This window comes from Crassostrea angulata, chromosome 6, assembly GCF_025612915.1.
Source record: "Crassostrea angulata isolate pt1a10 chromosome 6, ASM2561291v2, whole genome shotgun sequence".
In the NCBI taxonomy this organism is placed as follows: Eukaryota; Metazoa; Mollusca; class Bivalvia; order Ostreida; family Ostreidae; genus Magallana; species Magallana angulata.
This window is the reverse complement of record NC_069116.1, coordinates 21,608,691-21,622,562: the sequence shown is the minus strand read 5'-3', so window position 1 is coordinate 21,622,562 and position 13,872 is coordinate 21,608,691. Positions and strand designations below refer to the sequence as shown.

The window sequence follows — 13,872 nt, the reverse complement described above, 5'->3', positions numbered from 1 at the left end:
CGATTGAATTGCCATTTCTTTGACAAAATGACTTGTGGCAAACAATATAAACAAGATAAAATGATTCAAGTATTAATAGATAATTTTATCAACATAAGAAAGCAACATTTGGTTTAAACAGTTACCAATATATCACACATGTAAAAAATAACAAGTTTCAAACCTTGTTTACAAATACAAAGATTTTAAAATGACATGTATGTATCCATACGCAACTTCCAATTTTTGACAAAGCATAAAAAATATTAAACATTGTAACCATAAATTTTTTAAAAAGTTTGAGCTCAAATCGTGTCTAAGTTCCTTTAAAATTAAAAATAAAACTAAAAAAGCTATTTTTTTTTCTAAATCAGTATAAGCACAAGATTTCTCAATGTACAAGCTTTGGTATCACATTAACGTTTTCAGCTTTAGCTATAGATTTGTACATCCGTATCGATGTATCTTTGAGCAATAGCTTTGGATAAAACTGTCAGTTTTAGTTCGTCAACTTGGAGTCCCGTTATTCTGCAATGCCTGTTGGAGTAGTTGTATGTACGATTCTAAAAAAATATGTAATATTGGTTAAATCATAATTTCTTTGGTCATTTAAATATGAAGTATTTGATATGATTAATTGACTCTAATTCTAAAACTGCTCATATTTTACAGTTATGTAAAATTACATTGATATTGCTTTTAAATCATTGTCCTTATTTTCATGATTTTCTTTCACCTTTACGTTTAGAAGTTAATTTTTTGGGGGTAGAGTAAAATCAATAATACATTACCATTTTATAGTGTGGATATATCAAGTTTTGTTAGTTTAGCTTAAAAACAAATTTGATTTATTAAATGGGCAGGAATAGAGTTATAGAGTTAATGGTGTTATCAGAAAACCTACAGGAATAATTTTACAGAAACAAAAAACTAGAAAGCCTTAACTTGGCTACATTGATAATTCAAAAATATACATTCATATTTATAACAAATAAAAAGATCATAAAAGAATCTATTAGTCTATTATGCCACGTAAACTCATCATTATGAAATTCACCTTTCAAAACTTTCCTTGGCGTAAATATAACATCTTTTCATCACCTGCATTATCCTCTATAATCTTGCCAAAAATATTAATAACATACAACTTTAAATCAACCTTTTTTACCCAAAATTGTATGTAGTGTATTTTGGGGTCGTGAATTTTTACTAATGCTGCACCATTCCATTTGTCAAAATATTCAACTGTGAAATCTACAGCTTCTCATATAGATAAATGTTGACAATAGGGAATTGAATTTTACATTTGAATATGCCTACACACAGTTAAAATTGTTTGTATTTTTTTTCACTCATACATGTAGCTACCTTACAGTAAATTTGTTGTCATTAATACGTATTTAATTGCAATATAAATCCTTCAAATAATCCACCGACATAAAACGATGTCATATAAAAAGAATAAATTTGTGTCAACAGGGGCTTAATGAATTTGGAGTTGATCGTATTTCTATACTCTTGAAAATATTGTCAACATTGTTGCTATTACGAATTGTTATTATTGCATTTACCCTCACCCAGTAAATCTTAAAAGTACAATATGCCAGTCAAATAAAATTGTACTCACTAAATCTCCTAAAGTCACGTTCTGTGAGCAATCCACGAGCTGAGAGGGAGTTGATGATGCGGACCCATGTCTGCAATCCATTTAACTGCAGACTGTTTGGATCAGATATAATTCTCGATGAAACAACGCAAATCATCAACAAAAGCACTGCAACAACAGCCTAAGAAAGAATGAAAAAATAAAAAAAACGAAGACGTTCTGCAAAGAAAGATGTAAGATTATTTTATATTCAAGTGTATGTATTGAATCACATTTTTCCTGAAAGATTGATTTGATGTATTTATTAGCGAAAATTTAATTGCTTACTTTTTTCATTTTGCGCAACCTCTTATCAATGCGATGAACAGAACCTTTTACGATTTATCATCGAGTAAAATGTCTTATATATAAGTTTCCACGCCCCTTAAACACTAGATTTTTAATTCAAATTCTTTTGTAAGTATGTTTTCACGATTTCACGCGCTTTGTTGATTATTTGTCAGCGACAGTTAAGATGACATAGGTTTGATAAAGGAAAAACTCAAACTTGTTAAAAAAATGTGTTGGATAAGACCTTTGCATCGATTTGTTCACCAGAGCTGTAATGCCATTGCACAACGTCTATTACGTCTATTAGCTTAGGAAAATTATATGAAGCTCCAATTCTAGCTAATTGCATTCATTTATGCCCAATAATGCTTGTCCTTTAACAATTTTTAGATGTCTAGCTTGCAGACAGGGGGAATCCTGGATTTTCCTACGTTATCTAGATTACTTTCCCCGCCTATAATTTTAGTTATAACTCACTAGGGCCTCAGTTTTCCTCGAACCACCGACGCAAATGTCCATGAAACATGAAAAAAGGGAATTTAACTACATGTACTTGTCCATATCTTTTATATACACTGACAAGTGACTGGTTCTAAAAAAAACCTCTATATTCTACAGATGACACGTGTGGACAATAAGTAATACCAGCATGATTTGTGATTTTTTTTCCGTAAAAGAACATTAGAAAAAACAATAAACCCAAAGAACTTCGTCATCAACACTACTCAAGAACGATAGTGACAGTAATTATACAGTATATTGTAAGTTTATTTAAAATCTATCGTTGGTTCTTTTTAGGAGCCCAAAAATGTGAATTAGAAGTATCATTTATAACGCCATAAACGTAAAACGTTTGACCACAGATCAATGAAGAAAATGGACAATGTTGATTTTTAAACTGAAACTTTTCTGAAAAATTACAATTTTTATATTGATTAATACATGTATGTGTTTGAAGTGATCAATTTCATAGATAATCAAGATAATTGCTTTTTAAATTTTTAGGGGATTATATTTACAAACATTTTAGTGTATAGAAGAGGGCAATCTTTAAAAAAAAAAGGCATGGTCACGAAAATGTTCCAAGATATGACCTAAATAGTTCCCAAGATATGACTACGGAGAAGGGTTAGGAACATCATAAGACCAAAACCAACTTACAACACATCTAAAGATAACTTAAGATTATCTTAAGGTAAGATATCCTAACCAATCCATTTTCATTTTTTCACATTAATTTACTCATATATATATATATATATATATATATATATATATATATATAAAAGCACTAAAAATAACCAACGACACGAACAATAAAGTAAAATATTGTCAAATTTTCGGGACAACCCGTCCCTTCTTCAGGACAACAAAATAAAAACTACATAAGAAAGAAGAAAAACATCTACAAAACTAGCACTAAACTAAACTAAATAATATATAAAAACTAGATAAAGTTTAAACACCGGATCAAAACGTGGCAGCTACATCTTTATATTTAAGAATTCGAGCCCGAGAAAGAAAAATCCCGTCCGACGCAGCGGACGGTCTGTGAAGAAGTGCTGAAAGATAACGCGAACGCGAACGTTCGCGTTATCTTTCAGCACTTCTTCACAGACCGTCCGCTGCGTCGGACGGGATTTTTCTTTCTCGGGCTCGAATTCTTAAATATAAAGATGTAGCTGCCACGTTTTGATCCGGTGTTTAAACTTTATCTAGTTTTTATATATTATTTAGTTTAGTTTAGTGCTAGTTTTGTAGATGTTTTTCTTCTTTCTTATGTAGTTTTTATTTTGTTGTCCTGAAGAAGGGACGGGTTGTCCCGAAAATTTGACAATATTTTACTTTATTGTTCGTGTCGTTGGTTATTTTTAGTGCTTTTTTATATCTCATCTTATAACCTTGTATCTTTTGATCCGACACTTTAGATAACGAGTGTTGTTGGTTTGCTAGTGCTTCTTATATATATATATATATATATATATATATATATATATATATATATATATATATGAGTAAATTTTTTTAACATGACTGAAACGGGGGGTTTCAGTGTATTTATTTAATGTAATACACAGAAATACATCTAAGATCACCAATCTTAATCAATTTTTTCTTCGGGAACAAATAATTAAGAACTTCACTATCCAACAACCAAGCCCCTGTGGTGCGAAATAAACTTATCCTATACGGGGGGAACGACAAACATGTTAAATCATATTCGTCTTAAACATAAGGAGGAATTTCTACAAAAGTGACCAAGGTTTTACAGTTATCAATGTACTTGTTCATATTTATTTACACTCTTACCGAGTACCCGGGTACTCGATCGGAAAAACGTCCGACTAACCGAGTACTAAAAATTGACCGATTTACATCCCTATATATATATATATATATATATATATATATATATATATATATATATATATATATATATATATATATATATATATAAAGACAACCTTTATAATTAACCGTACGCGTTTATTGCCTTGTTCAGTCAACATTACTTCATTATTAGCGCATTAAAGGAAATTTACTAGTATTTAAAAATGCTTTTAATGCATTAAAATGATATTATTGAAGCGGGCAGCTTATTACTGTATTTTCGGTTAGAGTTATTCCCCTTTGATTTATTGATTTTTGATGTTTTAATTAATGTTTTCATTAATTACCAATTAGTGTGATGATTATTATTTTTATACAATAATAAATATTCAATTTATATAAGTTGTTCTGCATAAGTAGTTTTGGGTTAGGCCGGATTAGTTTGTTTATTTTTGATTTCCTGTTTTTAGATACTATTAATTATTTTAGGCACGCACATATATAGGGACAGTGTCTATTGCGTTTCGTAGTAGCGACTGTTAGGGGTTAAACCTGATCAGGTATGGCTAGATTGAGTGTGTGGACATCCCTGCTCTATCTAATCTTCGTGTTTTCTAACCTACGATGCAGAGGTGTGCGGTCATCCCTGCTTTGTATCGCATTAATACAAGTGTGCGGTCATCCCTGCTTGTAATGGTGGTGGTTGCGGCGGAGCACTAGTGTGTGGTCATCCCTACTGGTGTTCTGGCATTTTTAGCGCAAGTGTGCGGCACTCCCTGCTTGCGCTAGGTTGCGTTGTTGGCGCAAGTGTGCGGTCATCCCTGCTTGCGTTAACGTTGATACCTGTTCAGTTGCGTAGGTGTGCGGTCATCCCTGCCTGCGTAACGTTGAGTCCCTATATATGTGCAGGAGCGGTGATTTAAGTCTGCGCTTGTAAATATTGGCAGCAATCAGGGCTATCCGATTCTATCTCGGGTACGGGCCCGCGGGGGATCAGAGGCAGTGACATTATAACTTAATAAGAAATGAAAACATTTTAAAAGAATCATAATGATTTCAAAATAGTTTGTTTTTAATTGACTAGACTGGCGGATTAAGACTACAAATATGCATTCTTTGATGGCTATTATCAAATAAAGATGATTTTAAAAAAAATGAGCTTGCATGGATATATAAATCAATTTTCCTGAGCCTAATAATTTTGATTTATCGATTTATCGATCAATGATCAAAGCAATATATATATATATATCTGTGTGTGTGTGTGTGTGTGTGTGTGTGTGTGTGTGTGTGTACGTTAATTGGCCCCTCCATTGTATAGAATGTATAGAATCTTATAAATGAGTAAAATGATATTGAAATTTCAATATTGAAAAGGATTACACCCCACCGGATTATAAGATTGAAGTTTGTCGTAGATGCTGCAGGCATGTTCATGAAACAATGTTTGAAATATGTTGCGTCCTCAGTACGTCTTAGTCTTAAGCCTTTTTCTGGAAGCTCTCCTTAATTTTTGAACCGCCATATGCGTAACTTTGTCCTAACTTATCACGTACCTTGTCATTAGAGTAAAATCACGTTTTTTGGGGATATTCGGAAAGCTGTGAAGATTTTTTTAAAAGACCTGTAGAATATTTTCTACAGCTCCAGCTTTTACTACAAACCTCAAATTCCTAGTCCGGGAGGGGACATACTCATCTGTATTATTATGTACGTTTATTTTAACATAAATATGTGGAGATGGAGTCCGATCTCCCTTCCCCGATCTCCGTTGCTACATGAACGTGCCTGCCTGGAAGCTGACAAATTAAACAAACTCAGTGTTTTGTAAATACTCTCTGTTTGGCAAAAGAAAAATTTTCATTTATTTTTTATACCTACACCAAGAGAGTTACGTTTATTGATTTGATTACTAGTACTTGTATTGACAACTATTATTAAAATGTTTTTGATTAAGGAGTACACCCAGAATTTGTTTGTTCGTTTTGATTTAAACTAAATTGTTATTGATCACTGATTTTATATTTTTAAAAAAGTATATTTTTAAAAATGTATAAAAATACAAAAAACAATTTTGAACAATATTTTGATATATCTATCGATATGTTTTGGCATATTTAGCTTATATTTCATAGAAGTCAAGAAAAAATTGACTCGAATGTTTGCCTAAAATCAGCTTATTTCGTGAGATGTTTTGAGATATGACCCCTACTTTTTTTTACTTTTATATAAGACATTAAATGTATTTCTATTTGTAGAAGATGACATTACTTTTATTTTTTTAGTTGCGTTATGATTTGATTACTCCAAAATTTTGTAACAATCTCTACATTTGCTGTTGTATTCATTATGTACTGGCATTTGAAGGCATTAGTAAAGCAAGGATTTTTAAACTCTGACTTGGATATTACTTTGATAGTCACCACATGTGCTCAACGTCATACTGTATTGAAATCATAACCAAGTAATAGTTTAAACTATAGATATTTGTTGGATTTCTTCAAGTAATCAACTGCCATGCCAAATTCAAGCAATAATTTCAGGAAAATTATCATTTCTGTTTGGAATCCCATATTTCCAAAAAATGGCATGTGACACAGATCACAAATAAATATTTTTGGATGATTGACATTGCAAGTGTTTCAGGTGCCAACCTCCTAAAGGTCTATCATGTTACCAACACGTATAATTGTTTAATGATTTATCTCTGCACAAGTCTCTCAAATTCTATCGGTATAAATCGATGACATATGGTGATAACGAACAGTGTTTAAAATCAAGAGTCCAAAGAAAAATTCAAAACAGGAGCAGAGCACACACAGACCTCTAAAAAAAATTAGGAGAAGGATCAGGTACCATTGAGGTGCATCCTCTACTGACCGATCACAACAACCGTGTGCTCTTTGTCGCAATCGGGAAATGCATAAAAATCCGTACATAATTAGGGGAATAATTATAATAAGAGTCTAACAATTTGTTTGAAAAACGCAACCGAGTGGAAGATTGTATTTGCTGGCAATAAAGGTAGTGACATTTTGATAATAAATATAAATCCAAACAGTGATTGAGAAAAGTTGGATTGCATTTCTTTTTAATTTGACAAATGAAGAACCGACAAAACTCATTTACACATTATTCCACTCTCAAAACTGCACAGTTGCTTATCTGAAGAAGTTGGAAGAACTTGCTCATCTATGTTTTATCTTCAAATTACTAATGTTTTTACCCCAAAAAATATTTTTTAATTGTTCTGCAGTTAATTTTTAATGGCATATTTCATATGAAAATGTACGTTTAATATTGTATTTTTATGGCTGAAATATCTATAGTTTCATTCAATTTAATTCTGCTTGTAAGCCGTTTAATGTGTATTAATAAACTACATGTACATGTATCTTATATACAAAGTTCTTCTCATCCTCGTTCATATATGTATTTCCTTCAGACACCTGACGTCAAATATTTTTCTAATAATAAAAAGAAATGCACCCGCTAATAATATAAAATACACAAGGTACACATCGCTGCCATCTTTGATTTCTTTAAAACTGTCACATCGTTGAGAGTTTTGCTTGAAACTCATTAGTAAAGTTATTTTGCGATCATATCCGTCATCCGATCGTTCCTTCAGCGCTTAAGTTTACAACCACTTCAACCAAGACGGCAAATTTCACCTGTCATTAATAAAAATCAGCCCACAATCTGCATCTACTGCCTAAGACAAAAGGCTAAAGGAAGAACGGAAGTTCACAAAATTGCGTCATAATTTTGGAAATCCCATTTTCAAAAGTCATCGATGAAACATGTTTATAAATGCATATTTTTTTATATATTGACAAAAACACGCTATGCATTTATAAACTAGTTTACATAGATTTTGTGTAATAAAATTAATCATTGATAGTATATATTATCAACTTCCATTTAGTTCAACTTGTATGTTAATCGAATTCAAAATCGATGACTTTTTAATGTGCATAAAAGTACTAAATTTGGAAGGGGTCTCCAAAAGAATGGCGCAATAATGTCAACTTCCGTCCCCCTTTTAGCCTTTCGTCGCTTATCTCAGCCAGTAGATGCCGATTTAAGGTGATTTTTTTTATTGATAAATCCAAGATTCGGCGATGTGTACCTTGTTTATTATTAGGTGGAGGCCTAGAGGTATCATATATTTCTTTAAGATGAGAAAAATATATGACATCAAGTGCCTGTGGTATTTCCTGATGCATAACCTTCAGAGAGAAGGATAAAAAATTCATTACACTGCAGTTAACTCTTTTAGTGGCAAATGTGACAAACACACAGTAAATCGTTTCACAGAAAAACACAATATCTTAGTAGAGCATCAAAAATATATAATTGCTTATTAATTGCAAAGAAAAAAAATCACATTGTAAAGTTTAAATTTACAGTGTTCGTATGTATACAAATTTCACCGAAAGAATTCTTTTTGCTGAATATGCTTGCAGTCTCTCACGTGCATCGACAGAAATGGAAACGCACAAACAGATAAAAACGCATAGCGAGTTTGCTTGTAGTTGGTGAGACTTGTTGGGATTCGTTGTTTTCCTTTTAGCGACCATTATGTATTATTCTTCTATTCTGAATTGTATGTGATGTGAGAATATTCACTAAAGTTCCTTTGAAAAGAAAACAATGTAAGTCATAAATATAACCGATAATACTGTGCGCAGCTAAATTATCATTATTCAGCCACTAAAGTTAATTTCTTAAAATATTTAATTAACAAAAGGAAATTTAAATCAAATTGGTATTTAATACTATTTATCCCTTTGTTGTCCAAAGAAGATATAAAAAAAACCCATATTATATGAATATCTAGCAATTATACAGCAGTATAACCAAACAACAATATGAAAGGTACTCACGAAACCGATTGTAATCCCGCTCGGTCATTAATCCTCTTGCCCATAAAGTGTTCATATATCCTGTCCATGTTTTAATATTTTCTAAGGTCAGCTGGGGCGATCTCGAAGTGTGACACATATGTATATGAATTGTAATTGCCAGAATAATTAGCGTCACCTAGATAAGAAAAATAACTACCTTGTTAAGCATGAAAAAATGACTTGGATCAATTTGAAGGTACTTTTAAATGTAGTATCCAAAGCATATCAACTGTCTTTTAACTTCATACGAATTTGCCTTGTAAAGAATATGTGCTGAATACATATTTAAGGAATAAGGGATCATTCTTTGAGTATTATGAAGTGATAATTTCGGTCGGGGCATGGTTAAATCCAATAAAGCCAGAAGTGCTTTTTGATAGATTTGACCATGCTCCGACCGAAATTATCACCTCATAACATTCAAAGAATTATTCCTTATTACTTATATTTATATTATTTTCAATTTATACACTTTGAAACAACATTATTTAAAACCACATTATTTTTTCATGTAGCACATGCTATATATTACTACGCGGTGCAGCCAATATCGTTTTCCCGTTATGCTAAAAGACACGCCCATTTTGTGTCACTCATGTTTTATGATGAAGTTTTTGGGTTTTAGGGTTAAAAATTGATTCGTAATGTTATCAGAGACAAAGACAATATATATATATATATATATATATATATATATATATATATATATATATATATATATATATATATATATAGTTATAGTAAGAGCCTATAAACATCATTTGGGTAGGTAGCTAAAATTATATCTTATACCTCAAAAATGAACCATGTGACGTCATTTTTTAAACTATTAAATTTAGTATGAATTTATATGAATACTTAATTTGAATTTAAAATAATTCATTAACATTTAAAAATATGATAATGCATGTATACATTTTTAGAACTTATTTGGTTTTTTTTATTTAATAAATGAATCATGATATTTAACATGCTGATACCATTATAAATGCTTTAAATTGAAAAAAGGTCCAAAGTTTTAAAATCACGACATTATAAGAATACACATATATAACTTTGCAAAACACTTATCGTATCGATACATCCAGTATGTATAGACTAATATTGCTCAAAGTATTTGTAAAAGCATGTTACACAGATTTATCAGACATATTATACTCGATAACTCAATATACAATACACTCAGGTAACCTACCTTGAACATGTTTAAAGAGTAACGTTGGTTAATAACAATTGTAGTGATAGTCTTCATATTCTTATATACTAATAAAAAACCCGAAGGAGGTGTCTAATATGTGTTATAATCCCACCCCTTTTACTCCTAAGTTTATGTCTTTGTTTTACTCGACAATCGATCTGTTATACAAATCTCATTTTCTCATCGTTTTCCTGTTCTATAATATCGTCATATTCTATTGATCTAATTTAGACGCAGCCTTGTTTTTAGCACTGCAATGAATAAGAAGTTAAAAACACCACCAAAAACATCACTTTAGCGATTATATATACTGAAATTAAAATACCAAAACATTTCCACACATTCAAAACGAAATTTTACAGGCCCGTGTTTATATTAGTAACTCTTTTAAATGGTTGTCAAAAAAGAATTTGTCGAAATATTTGCCTCTTGTACGGCAACTTTTATATTTCAAAAATACATAAATTTTTACGAAACAGAAATACATAATGTAGCAACAACATATCAAGTCAAAAAAAAAATGAACTGTATGTTCATTGACAAACCATTCCCGATCACCGAAAAATTTATGTTTTGAGTTATATTTTAGTGTTACATTAAACACGCCAACTAATGTTCAATGATTCTTTCTTCAATGATTTTTCTTTGATAATTCTTACTTATTTAACTATTGTATTAAAGAAAAAGATGCACATCTTCAATCTTTAAAAAAAAATAAAATCATTTCAAGAACAGTAAACTCGTATTAAGTTTTAAAATTTTTTTTGCTGTTTTATTTTTTATGAAATTGCAACTGCAGACATGATATCAAAAATCAGAAAATCCTGCTTTAAACCATTAAATATCATGGAGACTTACGAACTACGAATAACTCCTTAATATTGATGTGAACTATCATTTTCTCCAATAGATAACAAAACTTGGAAATACTGATATAACCTTTAACGATCATTAACAGAAAGGTAGTTATATAAAAATGAAAAAAAAATCCATTTGTTTGATGCACTTTCTGGGTCTCAGCGATAGAGCTTAAAGTATTTTTTCCATATTGTACTTTTACTAATACTAAGATTAACGTTAAGTTGAAATTGATCACCCTTATACATTAATTGTTGTAGGTGGGAGTAAGATACTTTAATCCTTAAAATAGATGTTCTTAGATTCTTAAATACATTTAAGTCTTTATAACAAAACTTACAGCATAATTTGAAACTGTCAACTCCCATTCCCAATCTAAATTCATATATCATTGTATATATTAATGTCGACATTCTACTTCATGTGTATCTGAAGCGGATTCGTTCTGTTTATAACAAAAATACAACAAATATTGCATTATATTAATTGCAAACAAATTGAAATAAGCAACTCACGAAATAGATAAAAAAAAAAGTCTAACAAAATTGACATTATTCAGTGGTTTATTTAAGAATTCATTTTGTAACAAGTGGCCCATATAGGCAACATATCTTAATGATAAGATACTCTGAGATTATCTTTACTCAGAAGACTGAAGAATCTCAGATTTTCTATACTCTAACTCAAGGGGCCAAAAATTGTAAATTTTTGGTGAAAAGAGAACTGAAGGCCATTGACAGTCAACCGTCCATAATATTCAAAGTTTCATTTATAATGTACACAACACGAATACAGCTTTTTTCGTCAATCATACAATGTAGAAGAAATTAAAGTAGGTCTCCTTAAATAAAACACAGATTTTATTTCATATTTTCAAGTGACAATTTGTCTTGTATTTCTCAAGATGAAATAAATATTACTGGACGACACAAAGCATTTACCAAAGACTCAATGGAGCCATAATTGACAACACCGAATTTCACAATTTTAAATACAGGACATTATGAACTTGAACAGTTTATCTCTCGGAACTGTGATAGGACAGAAAGAAATATCATTTAATCAATACATTTTCACTATGGGTCAATATTGGCTTCAACCAAAGGTTCCCAAAATCCTGTCTCCGAGAACATAAATTTCAAAATTTAGAAAAAGGGTTCATTGTAGTTCATCTCCCACTACAATACTACTATGGATGTAGAAAGAAGATTAAAAAAAATTAATCCATTTCCATTGTATGGCATATTTGACCCACCCTGGGGCTTTAAGGTGGAATAACACTCCTGGAATAAGTCACTCAAATCAACAGTAAATTATTTGCAATTGATTATAAATGATATAATGGTAAATAAATTGTACATATGTCAAAAAAGCGAAAAATTCGCAGTTTTGGGATAAAAATGAATATCTAAAAAAGTTCAAATCAGGAAGTAACACCAAAATCTCCTGCGGGATTCAAACACAGTATTTACGGATCACAAGCCAGGCACTTTATCCACTCGATTAAGGAGTAAGTTACATGTTGCGGTCGATAAAATTCTTTAAAAAAACCAAATGTCGTTTTGATAAGAGGTCAGCCATTTTGTGTTATTCCACTCTAACCCCTGATTGACCAAGTGGCCTAAATTTCATGTTCTTGGTATACTGATTGACTCAGGTGAGATAATAACCCTAGACTTTCTACGAAAGTTTTTTCTAACAGGTATATAATTTCCTTGCAATGTATGGAAATCAAAAAAATAATAACACGTCAAATTCATGTATGATGATGTTAATGCAGAGAAAATGATCTTTGTATTCTTCGGTCAGACAACTGGGGATTTCCTAACGGTTCTAAAACCATTTTTAAGAAATCATATTTATTTAATTGTTTGTTACTACTATGTTTTTGAAAAAAAATCTTTCAAAAACAGGAAGAAAAGTACATCACATACAAACACAAATTATGCCTCTATCTGTAATTGCTGGGTAAATCTACTTACGATATTGATTTTCTATTCTTATTATGATTTAATTGATAAGGTGCTTCCTTATTTTTGATCTGTTATCATAAATAACTATATATATTTCAATTAAGGCCAAAATTCTCCAAGGTTTTTTTTTATCATCAACGTCTTTTTCTATCCACTTAAGTAAAAGTACTTCAAAGAAATGGCTTCCTGTAGCTATTTCCATCTCCTATAACATACGCATTGGTCATTTACAAATCGACCAGGGAATTTGAAACATTTCTAATTCATTTAGACCGAGTTGAAAATATCAATGGAATCATTCATGGCTTTCCAAAATATCAACTTGTGGGTGATGAAATACGCACCGACTACCGATTGTTATTTAATCGTCCGATGCCTCCAGCTTCTTTCTTTCTTTTTATTGTTAGCAGCTTGTAGTAAACAGCAGCGATTATGTCAAACATCAGACGAATGTGTTCATACCTCAAATAGTACCGTAATATCTGATGATTCCTAATCGAAAGTAACAATTTTACAGAACAGGCTTCCTTTCTGTAGTTCTACAGTTCCCTATTCATCACGTAGTGCGCTAGTTGACAACGTAGTCATCCCAATCGCGATCAAACGACAGAAAAAACAATAGAAACTGTTCATTCTTTTGTAATTGCATCCGGAGTAAGTATTAGAATACCTTTCCTAAGCCATCCC

The 13,872-nt window shown here is 31.1% G+C and overlaps 2 long non-coding RNA genes across 3 annotated transcripts in view; both read right to left on the bottom strand.

Annotated features, from left to right (window-relative positions):
- Window positions 1–152: 152 nt before the first annotated feature.
- On the bottom strand, window positions 153–2,026 carry LOC128186900 (uncharacterized). The gene is made up of 3 exons (XR_008243993.1): window positions 1,913–2,026; window positions 1,607–1,766; window positions 153–542 (listed from the first exon to the last, which is right to left on the bottom strand). It is a non-coding gene; the product is annotated as an uncharacterized LOC128186900 (long non-coding RNA).
- A 5,452-nt stretch (window positions 2,027–7,478) lies between these two features.
- LOC128188374 (uncharacterized) overlaps window positions 7,479–13,872 on the bottom strand; it is a 19,691-nt gene continuing 13,297 nt past the window's right edge. Inside the window, exons 1-3 of one of the 2 annotated variants that reach the window (XR_008244150.1) lie at window positions 10,352–10,435; window positions 9,136–9,292; window positions 7,479–8,886 (exon numbers count right to left, since the gene is read on the bottom strand). This is a non-coding gene — a long non-coding RNA (uncharacterized LOC128188374). Of the gene's footprint in view, window positions 8,887–9,135; window positions 9,293–10,351; window positions 10,436–13,872 lie in introns of those variants that run through there. The other variant, XR_008244149.1, reaches the window with a different exon arrangement.